At 28.2% G+C, this 20,008-nt stretch overlaps 1 protein-coding gene across 10 annotated transcripts in view; it reads right to left on the reverse strand.

Moving 5' to 3' along the window:
• Nucleotides 1-20,008, reverse strand: part of LOC123291080 (basement membrane-specific heparan sulfate proteoglycan core protein-like) — a 378,061-nt gene that overhangs the window by 84,881 nt on the left and 273,172 nt on the right. The gene's annotated exons all lie outside the window — the stretch shown is intronic.

Consider the following 20,008-nt stretch of genomic DNA (forward strand, 5'->3'; position numbering starts at 1 on the left):
GGGCGCGTTTCAACCCCTATTAATATTAAAAAAAATTTTATAAAAATTCAAATCTTTGTGTGGCATCTACCTTAGAACAATACTTACAGGTTACATCAAATTTAGCCGATAACATTGAGTACTTATTTGTTACAACTCGGAAACCATATAAAAAAGCATCGAAAGATACTATTAGTAGATGGCTCCGATCCTTTTTATTGGAGTGTAAGGTTGGCGATAACTATGCTTCTCATAGTTTCAGACACGCTTCGACTTCAACTGCCTTTAATAAAGGAGTTGACGTAAATATTATCAAAAGTCTGGCAGGATGGTCAGATAAATCAAAGGTATTCGAAAAATTTTATAACAGACCAATTGTTAATGATAAAAAATCTTTTGCTGAGTCAATATTATCCTGATAATGTTAATATTATTTATTTAAACTTTGTTTTTGTTCACTTAAATTATTTTGCATATGTTCGTATTATTTATGTTTAATTGCTAATTACTAATATTTTGTTTAAAAAAAAAAAAAAAAAAATTAATATTAATAAAGATGTAATTAAAAGGTCTCCCATTTAATTGATACTGTTAACTAATCAAATTTTAATTTATTAAATATGATTAACACAGCTCTGAACATCTACACAGTGATCTCGAGAACGAAACTTGAAATATAATTGTAAGATCGAGCGAGCCCGCCGAAGGCGGGTGAAGCTCGATCATAATTATATTGATAGTTTCGTTCGAAGAGATCACTCCCCCCCATTATATCACCCTCCCAGTGATCTCTTCTACCTAAACTAAAGCACTTCTGAACTGTATGAAGGGTAAATAAACCAGTTGTTATGGATACACTTACTTAATTTTATTTTATGGTTGAACTATGTGGTAATGAATAAGCGCACAAAGGCGGTACTACACAGTGATCTCTTCGAACGAAACTATCAATATAATTATGATCGAGCTTCACCCGCCTTCGGCGGGCTCGCTCGATCTTACAATTATTGTTTTGAAAATCTTATAACAATATAACAAAAACAAAGTGAAAACAAACAATTGACTGAGTTAACTGTTGAAATATCATGTATTGACAGTGTTGATTACTCTGTCGCATTACACATACATACATGTCACACATACTTAAATGAAATTCCCACATAATACATACTATACAATTTGCGCCTAATTTGCGCTCTCACGGGTACCCAGTGATGCTTACGAAAAAATGTTTCAAACAAAAGTTGTTTATTATTTTATGAGGAATTTTTACATTTAAACTTTTGTTCTATCTCTAACGGCTTACAAAATGGGTGCTACGGACCCAAGACCTATGTTGTTCATTTACGAACCCGGCCTCACTTTTTACGTCCTGAGTATGCTGTAAAAATTTCAGCTTGATATCTTTCGTTTTTTGAGTTATCGTGTTCACAGATGGACGAGCGGATGGACGGACAACCGAAAATGGACTAATTAGATGATTTTATAAACACCTATACCAAAATTTTGTTGATAGCATCAAAATTTTTAAGCGTTACAAACTTGAGACCAAACTTAGTATACCTTGATATATATTACATATATACATGGTATAACAGGTTATATAAACATATTTGCAAAAGCTTTTTTTTCAAGATATTCAATGATAAAATTAATGAACAAAAATCGATAGATTTACTATACTGTATTTCAAAAATAAAAAACCTAAACAGAAATAAATTTTTTTGTACAAACAGTACAAATTTTTGCTTTTACTGTTTTTTATTTAGAAGCTAGCTATTGTGCTTTGTGCCACACTTCAATTTTTAATATATTAAATAAAATATAGTAAATATTGGTTTAGATAGGTTAGAATACACATAAGCTAGGGTATTATCAATGAAAACAAAGTGCAGCGCTATTCATTTAAGGCTTCGCATTACTTGTGTAATTATTACTGCAAGTATCAAACGCATTCATTTTTCATAGAAAACTCTTCGGATCGTTTATTATTATATGGAGAATATATAAACATATTAAGTTATTTTCAAAATATATTTGTAAATAAGAAGGATATAATTATAATAAAAGAGAAAGAAGGACTATAAGACCGTATGATAATGATAGGTCAAGTAGCCCCTCGAAAAATCGTGGTCATTTTTTCCTGATCAATAGAGTCATTTAGTAGAGCCGCTTGAGTTTTGTTATTAATACTAATTTTTATAACTCTTTATTATACTAGCAAATTATTCATGTGAACCTCAAGGGTCGCACCAGACCGACCCCACGAATTGCTTACAAAAGTATTTAATAAAAAGTGCTTGTAATAGTGTTATATCTTGTACGGCGGTAAGGAACCCTTCGTCTGACTCGGACTAGAAAAATAGTTTGAAGGAACGATCATTTGTTCGTGTCTAACATCTATACTGAAAAAATTCTATGATCTGGCCTTGTAAGTGACAAAAAGTTTGAAACAAGGGTCTGACTTCTTAGGAAATATGACAATTTTCTGTGTTTAAAAGAACTTTAGAAGTGGTTTGCCGAACTGAAGGATGAACGCGGATACTATTAGGTCTAAAAAAATGTTGGGAAAGGTTAGTAAATGGTCAAGTAGTATATTCCATGGCCTAAAAAGTGAAAAAGAAGTTATTTACATCATCTAAGCAGTTGAATCACCAATTTATCAATCCTTATTTTCAACACTTTTGGCACTATCTTAAAGTCTACTTGTAAATTTATGTGAAAAAGCCCGCAGACCCACGTCACAAAAACTGATTACATCATTTTTGAGACTATATTGTATATGCGTTCTTTAAATCATTGCGGTCAGCGTTTTACATACGAAAATTCGGGGTAGTGGCATTCTTTTTTACGGAGCCCTGAAAATTGTTCTTCCAAGCTTCAAATTGTAACATATTCGTTTTATATTATTCTAACAGAAAGATAATCGAATACGAAATGAAAAATCATTTTACCCGGCTTCCAATAAAACGCGGGGTCCGTTGATTGACACCTAAACAATTGCCATTTTCTGATTATCGTTTTACAAACATTATGTTAAAACGGAAGTCGAGCAAAATGCTTTTCATTTTTATTCGATTATCTTTCTGTTAAAATAACAAACAATCGGGTATCTTTCAATTTAAAGGTTGGGTTGCAACAAAAAATGTTTCGAGCTCCGTAAAGAAAACGCCCCGCTACCTACAATTTTCTAATGTATGAAGCTGATTGCAAAGCTATAAAGAAAACATATACCAAGTCACAACGGCGCGGTGATGCAATCAGTAACTTTGCATGTGGGCCTGCTGACTACTAGTACCTATTCATTACGTAGTAAAATTAGACTTGATTATGAAAATGAAACCCTAGTAAATTCTTTAGAAATACTAATTATTTTTTATTATAACTTGGAAATTTATAAATAATATTATTATTAATTTAAATGCTGTAAAATGAAGCTTACTAACTGATTATTTTATAAATTTATCTCTCATCGCTTTTAAACTTGAGCTTTTTATTTTTGAAGAAAACTTTTTATTTAAGATATGAAAATAAATATGCGGAAGTGAGTGTGTTTTTTGATTTGTATTTTAAAAAAACCTCTTTTTGATCAGGCTTAACTCTATGCCCATGGCGCAGAAAACTTTAAGTCTGAAACTAAAGCCGTAATGTTTTACTCCAACGGATCTTAGCTAGAGGATGAAGTATTATTATCTTTTCGAAATTTATTGAATTTCTAATTTCCGTCAATTTGAAATACATACTACGCTCCTTCAATTTATCCCCTAAAGAACAGTAAACGGCCAATTTTTAACCGACTTCAAACAAAAAAGGAGGAGGTTATCAATTCGACTGTATTTTTTTTGATGATTCTTTATCAATTTGAAAGTTTGTGCTTCCCGTGTGGTACCATTTCATTTTGGTCGAGTTCTAACAACGGCATCCATGAGAAATCCACCAAAGTCTTAAATTTACATTAAGTATGCACGACAAGAGGACAAATAACTCAATATCACGCCAACCGATTTCGATGATTCTTTTTTTAGTGAAAAATTACTTAGTGTACTTCAGATGCACTAAAAACAAAAAAATAAAAAAATACATTTAACAAAAAGAAAACCGACTTCAAAAGAAAAACTTTTTCAAAACAAATTAATATGCACTAAAAAGTAACAAAATAACGATAGTATAATGTAGTTAAAATTATTGTTATTTTTGGAGTCGGTGTCAGGCAAGCTAATTTAGCAAACTGTTCTGTCAGAGTTGTTTACTTGACTGACACCGACTCCAAAAATAGCAATAATTTTAACTACATTATATCCTCGTTATTTTTTTTTCTCCAAATAAGTTGGAATTTTCAAGCGAATATGGACAAACAGGCTCAATGAATTCCCAAAACAAAGATTCATTCAATTATTACAATAATTTATTCGTGACTCCAAAATACTGACAAGACCTCTATTAATCATAAATCGCACATGGGTAGAAACATTATCTTATTTTAATTTCTATTAGTTCACTTTTGAACTTGTGCTTACTAGAGACGTAATGGATATACAATTTCGGATTTGTAAATAAATACAGATATATGAATAATATTATATCGGTTTTAGTTACGGGTACATAAAATAATTTTGAACTATCCGATAGTTTTGGATAGTTTCAGTTACGGATTAGTTTTTTCAGGAATTGTAAAAGGAGAAATACTTTCGTACAATAATAAATTATATTGAAACTATATTCCTTATCGCACGATATTTTTTTGACGTTTGGAACATCCAGGTTACTTAGGAAACTAAAACTTTTTCAATCGATTCAGGTTGCCTTGAATTCTGGGAATATGCAAAAATCTTTCTATAACTGTTAATTTGTATTTTTTATCACAATTTTATGTTTTATCATTAAAAAAATTAAATTGTGAGAGTTATCAGAAGAAAGCAGAGATAAATAAGTATAATGTAATTTTTATGTTATGCCATAAAAAATATCTTAATCAAACCAAACGTAATATACTCACATATTGGGTTGACTATTAAATCAGAAGTATGTCTTTTTCAAACTGATATTATAACTATTTTATACATTAAAAACTAAAAGAAGCTATAAAATTAAATTCTTTAAAGGATCAAACAAGTATTTGACTTCTAAAATTAACCAACGGATACATTCTTATTCCCGATATTTGATTACGGTTACGGAGCACCATAACGTCTCTGGTTTATAGCACGTACATATATGTTTACGTATTTCATACGTATTTCAACCTCTAAAACAGACCACCTGTAGATTCTTAGAAACGCGAATTGTTTTACAATAATTATGGAACATTGCCAGGATTGTAAATAAAATAGACAACCACTATTAAATTTGCATTTAAAGTACATATAAATTATGAAATACTCCTAACAATTTTTTTATAAAGATAAACTTAACTCGGCGCCAAAAAGTTTATTAAAAAATTATGACAATTTATTATTAAGTTTTGTGATAAATCAATTCAAATGGTTAGGTTATTATTTTACCATAAATTAACACTTCAATTAAAAAAATATTTAATTGAAATAATAAATAAATAATTGGAAAGTATCATAAATCATATTAATTGGCCATAAAATAAGCAGTTTAATAAGTGAAATAAAAATTTTGCATTACAAAATTAGAAAAGGCGGCTTTCAATTCCTATGAAAAATTTGTGACTGAATTTGTGATTCACATGAAAACAAAACGGAATAAATTGGTAGCACATAGTCGGTGTGGTACTGAAGTCGTGTGAGTGCGACCCCTGTAGTCCACACGACTAACTTCTCAGAGGAGGAAAAAAACATTAAAAAAATGGTCTTGCAGCCTCTGCTGGAACGATCATTATCTCCAAGGATAAATGACATGTTTTATCCACTTATCAGATTCTGTTTATTCAGTTTTTTCCAGGTTTTATATTACCATTAAATCCATTACCAACCGAACGACCATACGCACATACGTACACACACACACACACACACACACACACACACACACACACACACACACACACACACACACACACACAAACACAGACATCACATTGAAAAGGTTCGATTCGGATATTAAGGCCTTGAAACCGCGGAAATATGAAAAAATTGCAAATTTTCAAAATCGGCCCCATTACATTAACTTCTTCTGGGAAGTTAATAAAGATTATTTACAAGGATTTGCTTTGAGAATAAAATTATTTATCCTAAATAGTTCTAAGATCATGAGGTGATGATACATGTTGTCCTTTCTTGTCATTCTTACTGCAAATAAAGATTTGTTATTAAAAATTGTTATGTTCATCTGTTCATCTGACAGCCTCAATGAGGGGTGAGAGTTGTTAGGTTGTATTTTACTAAATAATATCAAAATGATTTTATTGCTGCTGTCAAATTTCAAAACTACGTGTTTTCATTTCTTATTAATGTTTTATGTCTCATTAATCCATTACTTGAACTGTAGTATACAGTTGGCAGGATTGTTATTTAGTCATTTTCCAACAATAATAAATCATGCTATCTTTAAATGCGCAAAATTTAATATTTAGCGTAGCTTTTTATAATTTTAACAAAATATATTTCATTAAAAATATCCTACTTCATATGTAATATACAGGCTGGATCGCGTCATTTGAATAAGTTAGATTGCAGTGACTGTCTGGTGAAGATAACATATTCTGCTGGCAAATAAAAAGGAGATAATTTTCACATTCAGTAGAAATAATTTAATTTACAGTCGAGTTTACACCCTACAACGAAAATTTATCTGACCAACCTACTGTCATTCTTACATTCATATTCTTGGTATGGACTTCCCTGCACCAGTACCAAAAAATACACAATATTACTGCAATGATCACAATAAAATTGTGACTATTTGATTTAAAACTTCTTTTCTTAAATCTAAGCGCTATTTATGTCAACACAAAACAGAATGTGCTTGATAAATCGTATTTGGGTTAGTCACTTAATTTGAATTCAAAAAGTACTAACCGAAAGTTTGATTTACTTATGGATTTTGGTTGAATAAACTACCTTGCCCTAACATATGTAAAAATCATGACTCCATATATTTCTGTTTTCAATTTTGCATCTTTTGTCGATAGCTTAAGCGGAGTCAAGATCCGTTTTGCGAAACAAACAAAAAATATTATATTCTCGTTTTTCGGAGTTTCGAAGTATATAAGGATACTTACAATATTGGACAGAATTTCAGGCAAGGAACTAATCTGGAATCATTTTTCGGGCAAGGAACTGGACTGATAAAATTATGATAAATTATTTTCTTCTTATTATTTTACTGTGTGTGTATGACACTCTATATGATTAATTGGACATATTTAAACAACATATTTTATACATAATTGCAGATTGCAGTTTGTTGTAACATATTAATAAATATTCAAGGGTATGTATAATTAAGTCAATATTTAGTTACACAAAATATAATTTTGTAATCATATTTTAGTAGTTAAATAATATCTATTTATAAAAAAATATAAAAAATAATAATAATAAGTACCAACAACAAATTGACATTAACATGTTAAGTCAGCCTACACATACTAATTTTTTCAAATATTATTATTATAATATTATTAATTAAACAATTATTACTCATTAATAAGATGAAATCATATGCATTTATAATAAATTTAATAATAAAATAGATTTATAATACTTTCTATAAATTTTATTTATATTCTTTTAAGTAGAAAAGGTGCAAAAGTATACTTCAATTAATAATATATTGATACGATTTGAAAATATAATTTGAATGACAAGGAAAAAATTTTATACCAGTACATAGTGCATTAAAGCACAAAAAAAGACTCCGAAACTCTATCATTAAAGTCAGTCAGTCATTAATATCAGTTCAACAAAAGAAAGGGAAATAGGGGGCCAAGAAGTTAACACCCATAAAAAGAATCCTCAACATCCTTGCACTTATTATGTAGCTCTGCTTGGTTGGTCTGTGAAGCTGTATTTTAAAAACCGCAAAAAAAAAAAATGAAAAAAGAGGAAGATGAGAGGAAGTTTCCACCCTCAAATGGCACATTCTAAACACTAAGTATCTAAATTCACATCCCAATATTCAATCCTATAGCTTAATTTGAAGTGGCTGTGCAGATGTGCAAAGACTTAAAAACCACGCACAATCATTCATTTGTGGTATAAAAAAGATGAGGGGAATTTCGAAAGTTAAATCTTCAAAAGGTCTTTAAATTAAATGTCTATATCTTTGATATTTCCCAATACACACACCGATTTCCTCCCTGTAACATACTAGGTTAGGTTAGGTTATATTGGCTGTCACGAAGGACACACTTAGGCAATAGAAATAAATTTCGATTTTTGACCCAATTTCCTAAATCAGTTTTTTGTATTTTATCACATACATAATAAGAGTAATTATGATTAACTAATTCGTACTGATGATGGCTACTTGGTACTCGAAATACGTATTTATAAAATACAAAAAAATTTATTTAGGAAATTGGGACAAAAATCGAAATTTATTTCGAAATATCCTAGAGTTCTCATTTATTATCTTCGATAATATTTATATTAGGCTATAGAGATAATTTCATTTATCAGCTCCTCAATTCTTTTCAGAGGCTGAGTGCACCTCCTTCATACATTTACCATGCACTACACCAGCCCATCACAACTATTAATTAGCTACTAGGGTTGACTAGTGGCAACATACTAACACAGAACGTAAGTACCTACATAAACTTTTGTGTATCTATTTTATTTGAAGGATTTGGTTTGAGATGCAGTCTCATACTGAACCATAATTCCATGGAATGTTCGAAATTTGCCAAAGGTAAAAAAAATTCTCAAAAACCTACCTATGAGTAAATGTTCCCAATTCTTGAATAACCTCAAAAAATTATAAAGAAAGTATATTTACACATAAACAAATTTAAACACAATAAACAATACAGTTTTATGTATAAAATAATAAAAATATTTCTTGTTCTTGTAAATGGAAACATTAATAAAATATGATTATTATAATAATTTTCAAGAAAAATGCAATGTTTTAATATATAAATATTTATGTTACAAATAGTATAAATAGTTTTTTAACTTTATGTATATTAATAATGTATTTATATGTATGCCGGCCGTAAGCATAAGTAGATTTAGGCAAAATGTCATATGACTACAACTATTTTGAACATTAAATAAACTTGACAATTTTATCTCAGAAATTTTGCGATCTTGGTGATATAAAGTTATCTTAATCATTATCCTTTAAATAATATTCAAAATGTTCTGAATAATTTAGAAAAGATAATTAAAATAAATTGTGAAATCAAGTTGGTCAAGATTGAAGGAAAATGTTGAAAACTGTCGAATATAAATGTTTTAAATGATACGATATATTGCAAGGATTTATTTTTCAATATTGAATTTTCGATTTAATCAATTTACGTTTTCTACATTTGAGAGTGTATTACAAAAAGTTTAATTCGAAGAAGAAAGGTTTTTGGTACATCAGAAACTAGCCTAAACAAAACTATTCGGTTAATTTTATTTATACTTACAACCATAATAGCTTTTGTTAACTAATTGCTCATTTAATATTTTAAATTAAGAAACACGTATATTTTCCATATTCAAAAGTAAAATATTGTTTCTTTATTGTATTATTGATCACTACTATCAAATATACGGGTTTTTTATTTTGAGGTTTCAATCTGTTTCTGTAAATTATGCGGTGCTGAATGAAACCACCGGTTATCTGCTAATGAATGTACCTTCTTTTAGTATTTAGAAGAGACCAAGTGAAATGGATTAACAAAGTGAAAGAAAAGATGTGCTAAATAAACTTAAAATTAAAAAATCACTGGTCAGAAGTATAAAAATGAGACAAACGGCATATTTCAGCAATTTAATTCGTGGGAAAAATAAAAATTACGATCTACAAAGAGTAATCCTACTGGGTTGCAATAAAAGAAGAAGTAGAAAAAAGTCAAATGGGTAGATAATATAAAAGCATGGACAAAATTAAATTTGCAAAAGTGAAAACGAACAATTGACTGAGTTAATTGTTGAAATACCATGTATTATTGCAACAGTGTTGTTTACTCTGTCACATTACACATACATACATGTCACACACACATAACTGATATACTCATATAATACATTCTTTATAATTTACGCATAATTTGCGCTCTCACGAGTAAATAGTGCTGTTTACGAAAAAATGTTTTTAACAATAGTTGTTTATTTTTTTATAAGGAACATTTTTCACTTTTAAACTTTTGTTCAATCTCTAACGATTTACAAGATGGGTCCTGTAGACCTATTCTGCTTATTTACGAGCTCGACCCTACTTTTTACGACCCCAGCATGCTATAAAAATTTCAGATTGATATCTTTTTTCGTTTTTGAGTAATCGTGATGACAGACGAACACTTATTCGTTGTGTGCGTAGTCATGGTAGGGATAATAAAATCGATGCCAGCGCTTTAAGTGAAAAATTTTGGAGATAAAGTGGGCTGTTATGACTAATTTGCAATTATTTACATGTTAATGATATAGAAACTGTCAAATTAAAATGATTGAAAAACACTAATTAATTAAACTTAATGCATTAAAAATTGTGAAAATAAGAAATCAAATTGTACAAATATTATTTTTCAAATGTTAATTATCGTAATTATTTATTTAAATTTGTGAAACAAGAATATTAAATTTTAAATGTAAGTTTTCAATGCTATCCACACAATTATATATGCATCCATTAATTCTATAATTAAAGTAGTGTATCGTTGTCATGGAAACGAAATTCACGCTCGGAGCGAATACTAAAATTTTGTTCATAGTATCAATATTTTTAAGCGTTACAAACTAGGGACTAAACTTATTATACTTTGGTATATTTCATATACATGGTATAAAAAGGTAATAGGATAAACTAGTGATAGAAATAGATGGAAGAAGGTGACCTCCGTAATTCCTTAAATGTAATAAAGGACACATCCAACCATTTTGTTTACAAACAAATTGCATAAATGGAGGAGGTTAAGACTGAAGGAGGAGAATTTTTAGAATTTGTCAATAAGTATTCATTAAATGGAAATATTTGTTATCGCCAAAGTCTCAGAAAAATTTTATTATATTCATCTCGACTTTTCTTTAATATTTTCAAGTTAAATGTATAACATCTACTAACGGTTTACAAAAATGCAATAATTCCATCACTCCATCAATTTACGTCTTATTAGGTGCTTCTTTTTATGAAATATTTTTATTGCAATGGGCTGTTTTGTGGAACTGTATAGAGGAGCGACAAGTCTTAAAAATAACTAAAATCCATGATATTTCGACATAAAATAGAGGCAGGGAATTGATACCACCGAAAGGCACCAACTTCACCAACATAAGATTCCTGTATATCTTTCTTGTAATCAACTTGGAGATGCTGTTGAAGTGAGCAAAAAAGACACTCCACAAAACCGATTTATAAACCAACCTCGGTTCTCCTCTCCATTAACCTTCGAAAAAGTGTATACGTCTATATTTTCGTGGAAAACATGACTAAAAATTGTACGTCAAAAATAATAGTTTAGTTATTGTATAAATTCATCATCGATTAAAATAATAATGCAATTTGTTTGAACATGATCGATGGCGAGTCATTTAAAATTAATACATACAACATAATATAATGACCAACAACGGTGACGGAACTATTTGTTACTTTGCACACTTGTAACGGTGTTACTTGTTAGTCTGTTGGTAACAATTATTTGCAAATCCATTATTTGTCTTTTGTTTAAAGGTATATGTAAGAGATATCTGTATTTTATTCTTACCAAAGGAAAAGTTTTTATTCAAGTGTATGTTCTACTTATTGCCTACAGTTCGATTGTTGTTTGTAGTCTATGATTTTTAAATATTATCATCTTCGGTGAGTGTTTGGTATATACCAAGATTATGTCCAGATTTGGTATTTGGCAGGATATACGAAATCTCTCACGATATTCGCAAATGTTTTCAATAAAAATTTTAAAATATGTTAATCATAAATATATAAAATTCTGTTCTTCACCTTTTGGGACCTTGAAATTTTTTTGAGAATTTGAAATTTTGAGGGAGATCATATAATTCCAAGAATAACAGTTATTCATTGTTCCTCCCGCATCTGGGAAAAATTACCTAACCCCTACTTTTAATATTAGGTACTCCCTAGAATGTATAAGTGCACTATTCCAATAAACTTTTTGAGATTTGTTAAGATAGTATGGCTATTATTAACAAGTTTGTAAAACATGCTTATCCGTGGCGATCAACTATTAAGTTTGTCTGCCTTTGCTTGGCCGACTATTTAGTTTGACTACTTTGCGGGGGTGACTATTAACTATTACGATTGAAAGCCTTACTGTGCAGTGGTACTGAAAGTCTTATACTACGATTTTACATAAATTTTTATGGGCAACTTTTCATCTATCCTATACTCTTTGACTTAAGCTATAGCGCCGACCAATTGTAATCCCATATACGTGTTTAACCACCTTTTCCGCCGAAAATTTCATTTATCAGCTCTTCAATTACTTTCAGAGACTGAGTACACCTCCTTCATGGATATACCATTCACTACACCAGCTCTATTGACCAACTAAAGTTGCTCATATATATCCGCCCTTTTTGTGATAGCCATCATGTTTTTGTACATAATACTAAACTGTAGTGTATATACATATACTCAATACACATACACAACTGCATTATTACAAGTTTTTAAAAAAAATATTATATTTTTTATTAAAGTTTTTTAGAGCATTCCTTAAAACGATTTTTAAGATATAAACCATTTGGTTTATATCTGTGGACCATTTGTGTAGTGACTTTATTTAAGTGTTTAGGCCGTTTTCATTGTTTTCATTAACTAAGTAGTGTAATTTAGTTCGTTTTAGGTGTTTTTATATTATTTTCGGATTTTTTTACGGTATGTACTGAGTTTATTTTAGTGTTTAGGTCTTGTATATCGTGTTGATTACGTTTAGATCGTGTTTATTTGTGATTATTATCGACTATTAACGAACCAAAATGGTGAGACATTGAATTTAACTTACACCAAACTGGTAAATAATAATTATAAAATGAATGTTATTTAGTTTCAAATATTGCAATAAATTATTATTTTATTAATACTTGTTATTTTATTTAAAAAACCTTACTTTATTTTATTAGAAGACAAATAAGTACAAAAAAATTAAAAAAATGATAAACTGAATGGAAATAATCCAAATAACACCTAATTACCACCATTTTCTTAAAAAATAGTTCACTATAAGTGCGTTACTCTAGAAGGCTTTTTGGACAACATTTGATGTTCGGTCGAATTGCCTATCTATTTACGTAATAAACTTATAATCTGTGATTCTGATTCAAAAATGAAAAAGACAATAGTCAGTCAAGTCAGATCATAAAATGATAGATCTAATAATAATTATTATAACCTACTCAATCAAATAATTTTATAATAAATAATTTTATTGTATGGTATGTATTATAATAATATGAATGTGGGTGTTATTTGACAATATTAATTATGGATAATATCATTTTATAAATGACAAATGAGTAAAAATATATATGTTTGTATATTAATATGTTGTAAATTAAATAGGTAAGACGCTAAGTTTGCATTTGTATGGTAAAATTTTTCACCTTCGATATTTTTTTTCTGTATTTACGTGCAGTTATCTCTGGATGAGTATCTTCAGTTTGCTGGACGATAATTAGTTTTCTTTTCAGTCAGAACAATTTGAGAGAAGAAGCAGTATTTTTGAGTTGTTTTGAATTTAGAAATATATGGCAATTCAGAATATGAAATTTGATTTGTTTGCTTTTATTTAATTAAGAAATCGAAGGAAGCTTAAAAAATTAACAATAAAATTATTTAATAAACCTGCGAAAAAAACTTTTTATTTATAAATAATGGATGATGTTTGAATCATTAAAAATTATTTTTGCAACTGAAACAAAAACAAAATTATTTTTACTACTCAGTCAATGAAATAATCTATCTATAATTACTTTTCAGAAGTTTGTCAAGGGACATTCAAAAATTACTTATGGATTGTGACTAACGAGAAATTTCATTTTTACAAGTTTTTTATCAATTTATTTTCTTTTCTACCTGTTCAGTACAAAATCTTTTAACTGAAAATGAAAGTAATTGCCGATATGATAGAGAGCTGAAAATCGAAGGGAATATGTAAAGTCAGTAACACAACAATAATTGAATAAAAACGCATTACAACTAGATTGCTTTTTCCTTCCCAACTCTTGTTTCCACAATTTGTCGAAGTATATATACGTATTTTTTAGTTCAAGAAATATTAACAAACATTTATTACATTAAAAATTTTTTAACTTGAATCATCTACAGTCGTTTTCTTCAGTCTCTGCAGAGATCTGACACCAATTCAATTTAAAAATCTCTTATTTTCCTAGGTTTTTTTTTTTTTTTTGGTTTTTTTGTTTTTTAAATTCTATGCTGGATTTGGCAATAAAAGCTTGAGATGCTTAGGCTATTAGAACCAGATTAAATTTAAAGTATAATTTAATGCTTTCATCTTTCAAATATATATTCAAATATAAATGAGTCCGACAAAAATAATTTTTTACTTTATAGTGTAATAAAAGCTAGTAATTTTTAATTACTAATTTAATAGTCGTAAAAGTATACTCCAGAAAATTAGGATCCGATTTTCACTGTAAAAATGCTTTTACCCGAACATGAATGTTCGAAAAAATCAAAAAAGACAATTTTCCCAAATATATTCAAATTTTTCGTCTTGTCTAAAATGTCAATAGTATAATATGATTGGTCTTGTCTTTTATATCAAACATATTTATTTGCTTTAGGAAAAAAAATCATTTCTTTGATGTGTGTGCATCATACATCACATATTGCACAGTGCTCACGCATTCTTGTTAATAATAATATTAGAAATAATGCAAGTGTGCATTATTTCAATTATGCATAAATATATTCTATGTTATCGATTTTTTTATTTATATTTATTATTCATAAATAAATAAATCTTAGATTGAAATTTATTTATAACATATTATTCTTACAATAAATATTATTGTTTTTTTTGTGTGTTCTATTTAATTTTGTAATCAATTATTTGTATATCGTAGACGAACTAACCATAGGTGCTATGGGTGCTGCCATACCGTGCATTTGGATTATAAATATGTTGGGAAGTTCTTTTAACGGGTCCGAAAATTCTTATCAAAACGTTTTAATGTCAGAAAAATGAATAAATACTTCTTTGACTGGTGTCTGTGCGCATGTGTATTCGTTCATAGAAATTTTTACGTTCACTATTTCTCCTGAATGACGGGTTATAGCGAACTGAATAATCATGATTAGTTTTCGTGGAGAAATTTGTGTTAAAGATTTTGAGTTTTTCAAGAAATAACAGCAAACACAATTTTCTCGTTGGAACAAAGTAAAATTTAAAAATATTATAATTTACATACCCAGTTTCAATTTATCCCCCTATTCTTAAACTAAATAGTTCAGAAACTCATCACTTACCTAGAACAAAAAAGAAAAAAAAAATTAACAATAAATTAACAACAAATCAGGAAACTAGTTTAGAAATTAACAATTGCTAAGAAAATTTCATACTGAATATTTTATTTCTTAGGTAATCTAGACGTAACACTCGTCTTTGGAGGTCGAAAAACAATAATATGTTGTTTGAAAACTATTCAACGAATTAAAAAAATGTTTTAAACAAAAGTTGCAGTACTTTTTTAATTTTGGATTGTAAAAATTAGCCGATCTATGAAATTATTTAAGCTATGCATATATACTACCTATAATAGATTAATTGTTTTATCATATTTCAATAGAAACATGTTCTATATAAAACAAGAAGGTAAATATAAAAGCCGCATATCCGGACTAAATTTGATGTTAAAAGTCGTACAAAATACTAATATGTGCAGAATTTCGTCGACTACAACTTTTTTGAATCCATTTCTTTGTTTTAAGCTTTAATTTTACATACATTAATTAAATACAGTAGGTAATAAGTACATTTTTTTTAAAACTACCGCATAACATTTCAGATTTACACCATTGAGATCGCTGGTTGTCAATAATTGATTCGAGTTAAGCTCCTATACCAACATTAACTATATTATGTATATTAGACTTTAAAATTATGAACTGTTATAAACTCATTAGCCAAATAAAGCCGACATGCCCTACTTTTACTAAATGTTCTAATTTCTTTATTGGTTAGGATATAATTATTTTATTATTTCATATAATATGCAGAGAATATATTACATTTTTCATAGATACAGATGAATGTTTTTAGATATTATAAAATAATTATTACGTAATAGAATAATTACGATCATATGATGAATTAATATATAAAGAATGTTGTGAACCTTAAATAAAATTTAAATATATATATTTAATAAACAACTATTTTGTTATAGTGAAATTTAATAATAGAACAATTAACATAATATTAGAAGAAAAAAAGTTTATGATTTATTTTATAATTTTCTTTTCAATAGGTTTATAACATTTAAAATTAAAAGATACTACAAATTTATACGTAATCTATGACTCATTTAAAGTGTATAACTGCTTCAAGATAAGTAGAGATCGGATTATACATACATTGGTTACAAGCAACGTAATTTGTTGCTCATTATTTAGATTATTTGCGATATTTACCTTAAAAAAACGATTATGGGACTTTTTTAACAATCCCCTAAAGGTCGCTCAAAACTGCGTTCTCTTAATGGGTTGCCGGAAATGTTAATATAAACCAATAGAGAAATTTCAAGAATTATGAAGCTAACAAAATCGCCAGAAACATAAAGTTGTAAAATTCAAGCAAGCTAGTCCCGCATTAACCCATTTTAAAAAAGGTCAGCATTAATTGAGAGAGGAGTGACAAAGCACAAATGGAAAATATCAAATTTCAATGATATTCTCTCATTTCCAAGGGTCCCCATAACTAAGCAATATTGTTTCAGCTGAGCGGAAAATATTTTGAAAGTTTTGACATTGCGGCTGCGACACTTTGCCTTGACCTGTCACGGTCGACCTTTTTTATGAGAAGATTGATTCATTTAGGTTACCTCTTTAGTTGAAGGTGACGTCAAAGCACTCACTGTTCTTAAGAGGCTCCAAATGCTTCATGGAGTATTAACTATTTTGTTATAGTGAAATTTAATAATAATAATAGTAGTAGTAGTCAGGATTGGGTCAACCCTTTTTTGGATATCAACACGGCATATTAGATATAGTATAATTGCGTCCCACTCTATGGCAGCTACTACATAAAATACCATAAAAAACTTATTCATAAAGAATTAACAAAAACATAATTTGAAATTAGAAATAATTTCATATAAAATAAAAATAATTGAATATGTTGTCTATTATTTATGTCTAAACACACATATTTTTCAATGCATATTTTATATTAAAATTACACAGCTCATTAAATAATTTGTAATAGAAATCACACTTCTTTATATAAACATATTATGGTTATATAATAAAGTGTGATTTAAATTTATTTATTTAATTTAATAGGCAACATAGAAAGAATTAAACGGTTTTCTATTTTATTCTAACAGAAAATTCATTCAATGAAATGAATTGCTTTGGTCGTACTTCGCTTACTTTAGTCGTATATCTCTAAATGCAGAAAATCTCTTCTTTATAAATAATAAGTTGTGGCCTAATTCTATCTTTTTATGCATCGTTAATTGTATTTTTAGAGACATATGTTAACAGAACACCTTAAAAAACCTTTTAATTTTAAACCAACAGCTCAGCAATCAAGTCGTAGTTACGTTTTGTTTAAAAAAGTTTTAAAAATTATATTTTCAAGCATATTGGATTCCATGCACACTAATGAAACATTTGTCTTTATAAAAAATGTAAATAAACTTTTATTAAATTATCCTGTCACCACCGTACCCTATAGTCAATAGCTTATTTTTGTTGCATATGAATCCGACCACCAATTATTTCAGAAAAAATAAAGTAACTATTTTCTATGACTTCATTGAGATATTACAAATATCATAAATAATTGTTGAAAAATATGTGTATTTTATAAAATATTGTTTTTATAATTAATTATATAATAATTTTGATACACAAGATGTGTGGCAAACATAACACATAGCCATCCATAACAGTATGATCTCATCATTTCAATTTTTAAATTATTCGACCTTATTCCACAAGTACCATAAACAATATTTACTACTTCTGTGTATTATTTTTATAAATTTATTTTCAGCAATTTTTGTTAATGGGTTATTAAAGATAAAATTAAATTAAAAAAAATGTATTTTAATTAATTATATTATGTATTAATCAAAATATATTATTGAGAATAATAAAGGCTGTTCAAACTATTTGTACATAAATACTTTGTTGATACGCCTACATGCATAAAACTTTTAATATTTTATTCTGATAATGTAATGTCTGTTAAAATGTGCCTCTCTTTTGAAGAAGTAAAAAAAAACACTTTTTAACATTTTGTTGTAAGGTCAAATATTTTTTTACTGTAAATTACCACTCCTTTTTACATACAGTCACAGAATTTTAAATGAAGGATTCTTTTTTATTATATAATTTGTTAAATTTAAATACTCATATAGACATGGCGACTGCTATTACATGATTAAATAATAGTTAAAAATGAAGCAAAACAAGAAATTTTAAATACAGAGCGATCAGAAAATAACGAGATTGGTTTACACTACTATCAATGTAAATTCATTCTATTTAAAGGTATGGTGTGTTTTATGATGCCTTATTAATGATATTATTAACATTCATTAATTTTCTTTGCTTTGAGAAATACTTCAAGCCATTTGGTTGTGGATGCGAGATAGGGAATAGATCGTATGCTTGGAGTCAGAAGGTGAGGAGTTGCCAACTGTTAGCGGTTAATTGATTAAAATGTCTTTTCTTAGAGAAAAACTAAGTACTTGCTAAGTTTATGAAGATTTTTTAGCATCTAGGATGTAATGGAGTTCGAATGTGAATAAATATTAAAGAAATGGATATACAGACGTAAAACCTAATTATTATTTATCAAAAAATAATGGTAATCAGTGAAAAAATGCCATAAATTGGCCTAAAAGTAAAATCGATAGCCTAAAACGAGAGGTCCAAGGTTTGTTTCCTACCGCGAGTGAATTTAAAAAAAATTTTATTATCATTATATCTTTATAAATATAGTTGTCACACATTGCTGTCAAATAAGATGTGTGTTAGAAGTGTTCAAATCAGAAATGGACTTTATTTTTTCCAAATATATCTATCTGTGGATGGCTCCATTGAAATAGAGAATCAACTGCGAAAAAACGAATTGAAGACAGTTGTTCATAATTGCATATAAGAGGATAAAGCACACAAAAAACTACTAAATTTATTTCAATATGCACTTAAATTTCAACATAACTATTAATTTCCAAAGTAATTGATTTACATTAATGAACCACTTTAAAACCTAATAGCTGTTGTATGAAAGTAAAAAGAAAAAAATAGAATAAAAATAAAAAAAGAGTTAAGAGGTTATGTTTCGGTATCTTTCACCGAAAATGTTTATTTGAATATGTCACGCAATCTATTATACATACACTAACATTTTCATGTAAAGAAGAATCGATGAAGTAAGAACTAGATGAAGAAAATTGGAAGTTGTTAAATAGTTGAAAAGTGAGATAGTAACTAGTCTCGCTAAAAAATAGCACACGACAATTATTCAAAATGCTGATGATAAAATTCCACATTTTGTGTATGAGAATAATACATATTAGATTATAATGCCATCTAATGGTATATTATTTGTACTAACTAATCAGTTGACAATTAATAACAAAAAACAAAAGAAAGAACACAAAGAAAAAAAAGTAAAACGACAACCACAAGGTACAACAAAGTACCAATATAAAAAATTAAAATAAAACAAATGAAATTGTATAATATT

Source organism: Chrysoperla carnea, chromosome 1 (genome assembly GCF_905475395.1).
Source record: "Chrysoperla carnea chromosome 1, inChrCarn1.1, whole genome shotgun sequence".
Taxonomy (NCBI): Eukaryota; Metazoa; Arthropoda; class Insecta; order Neuroptera; family Chrysopidae; genus Chrysoperla; species Chrysoperla carnea.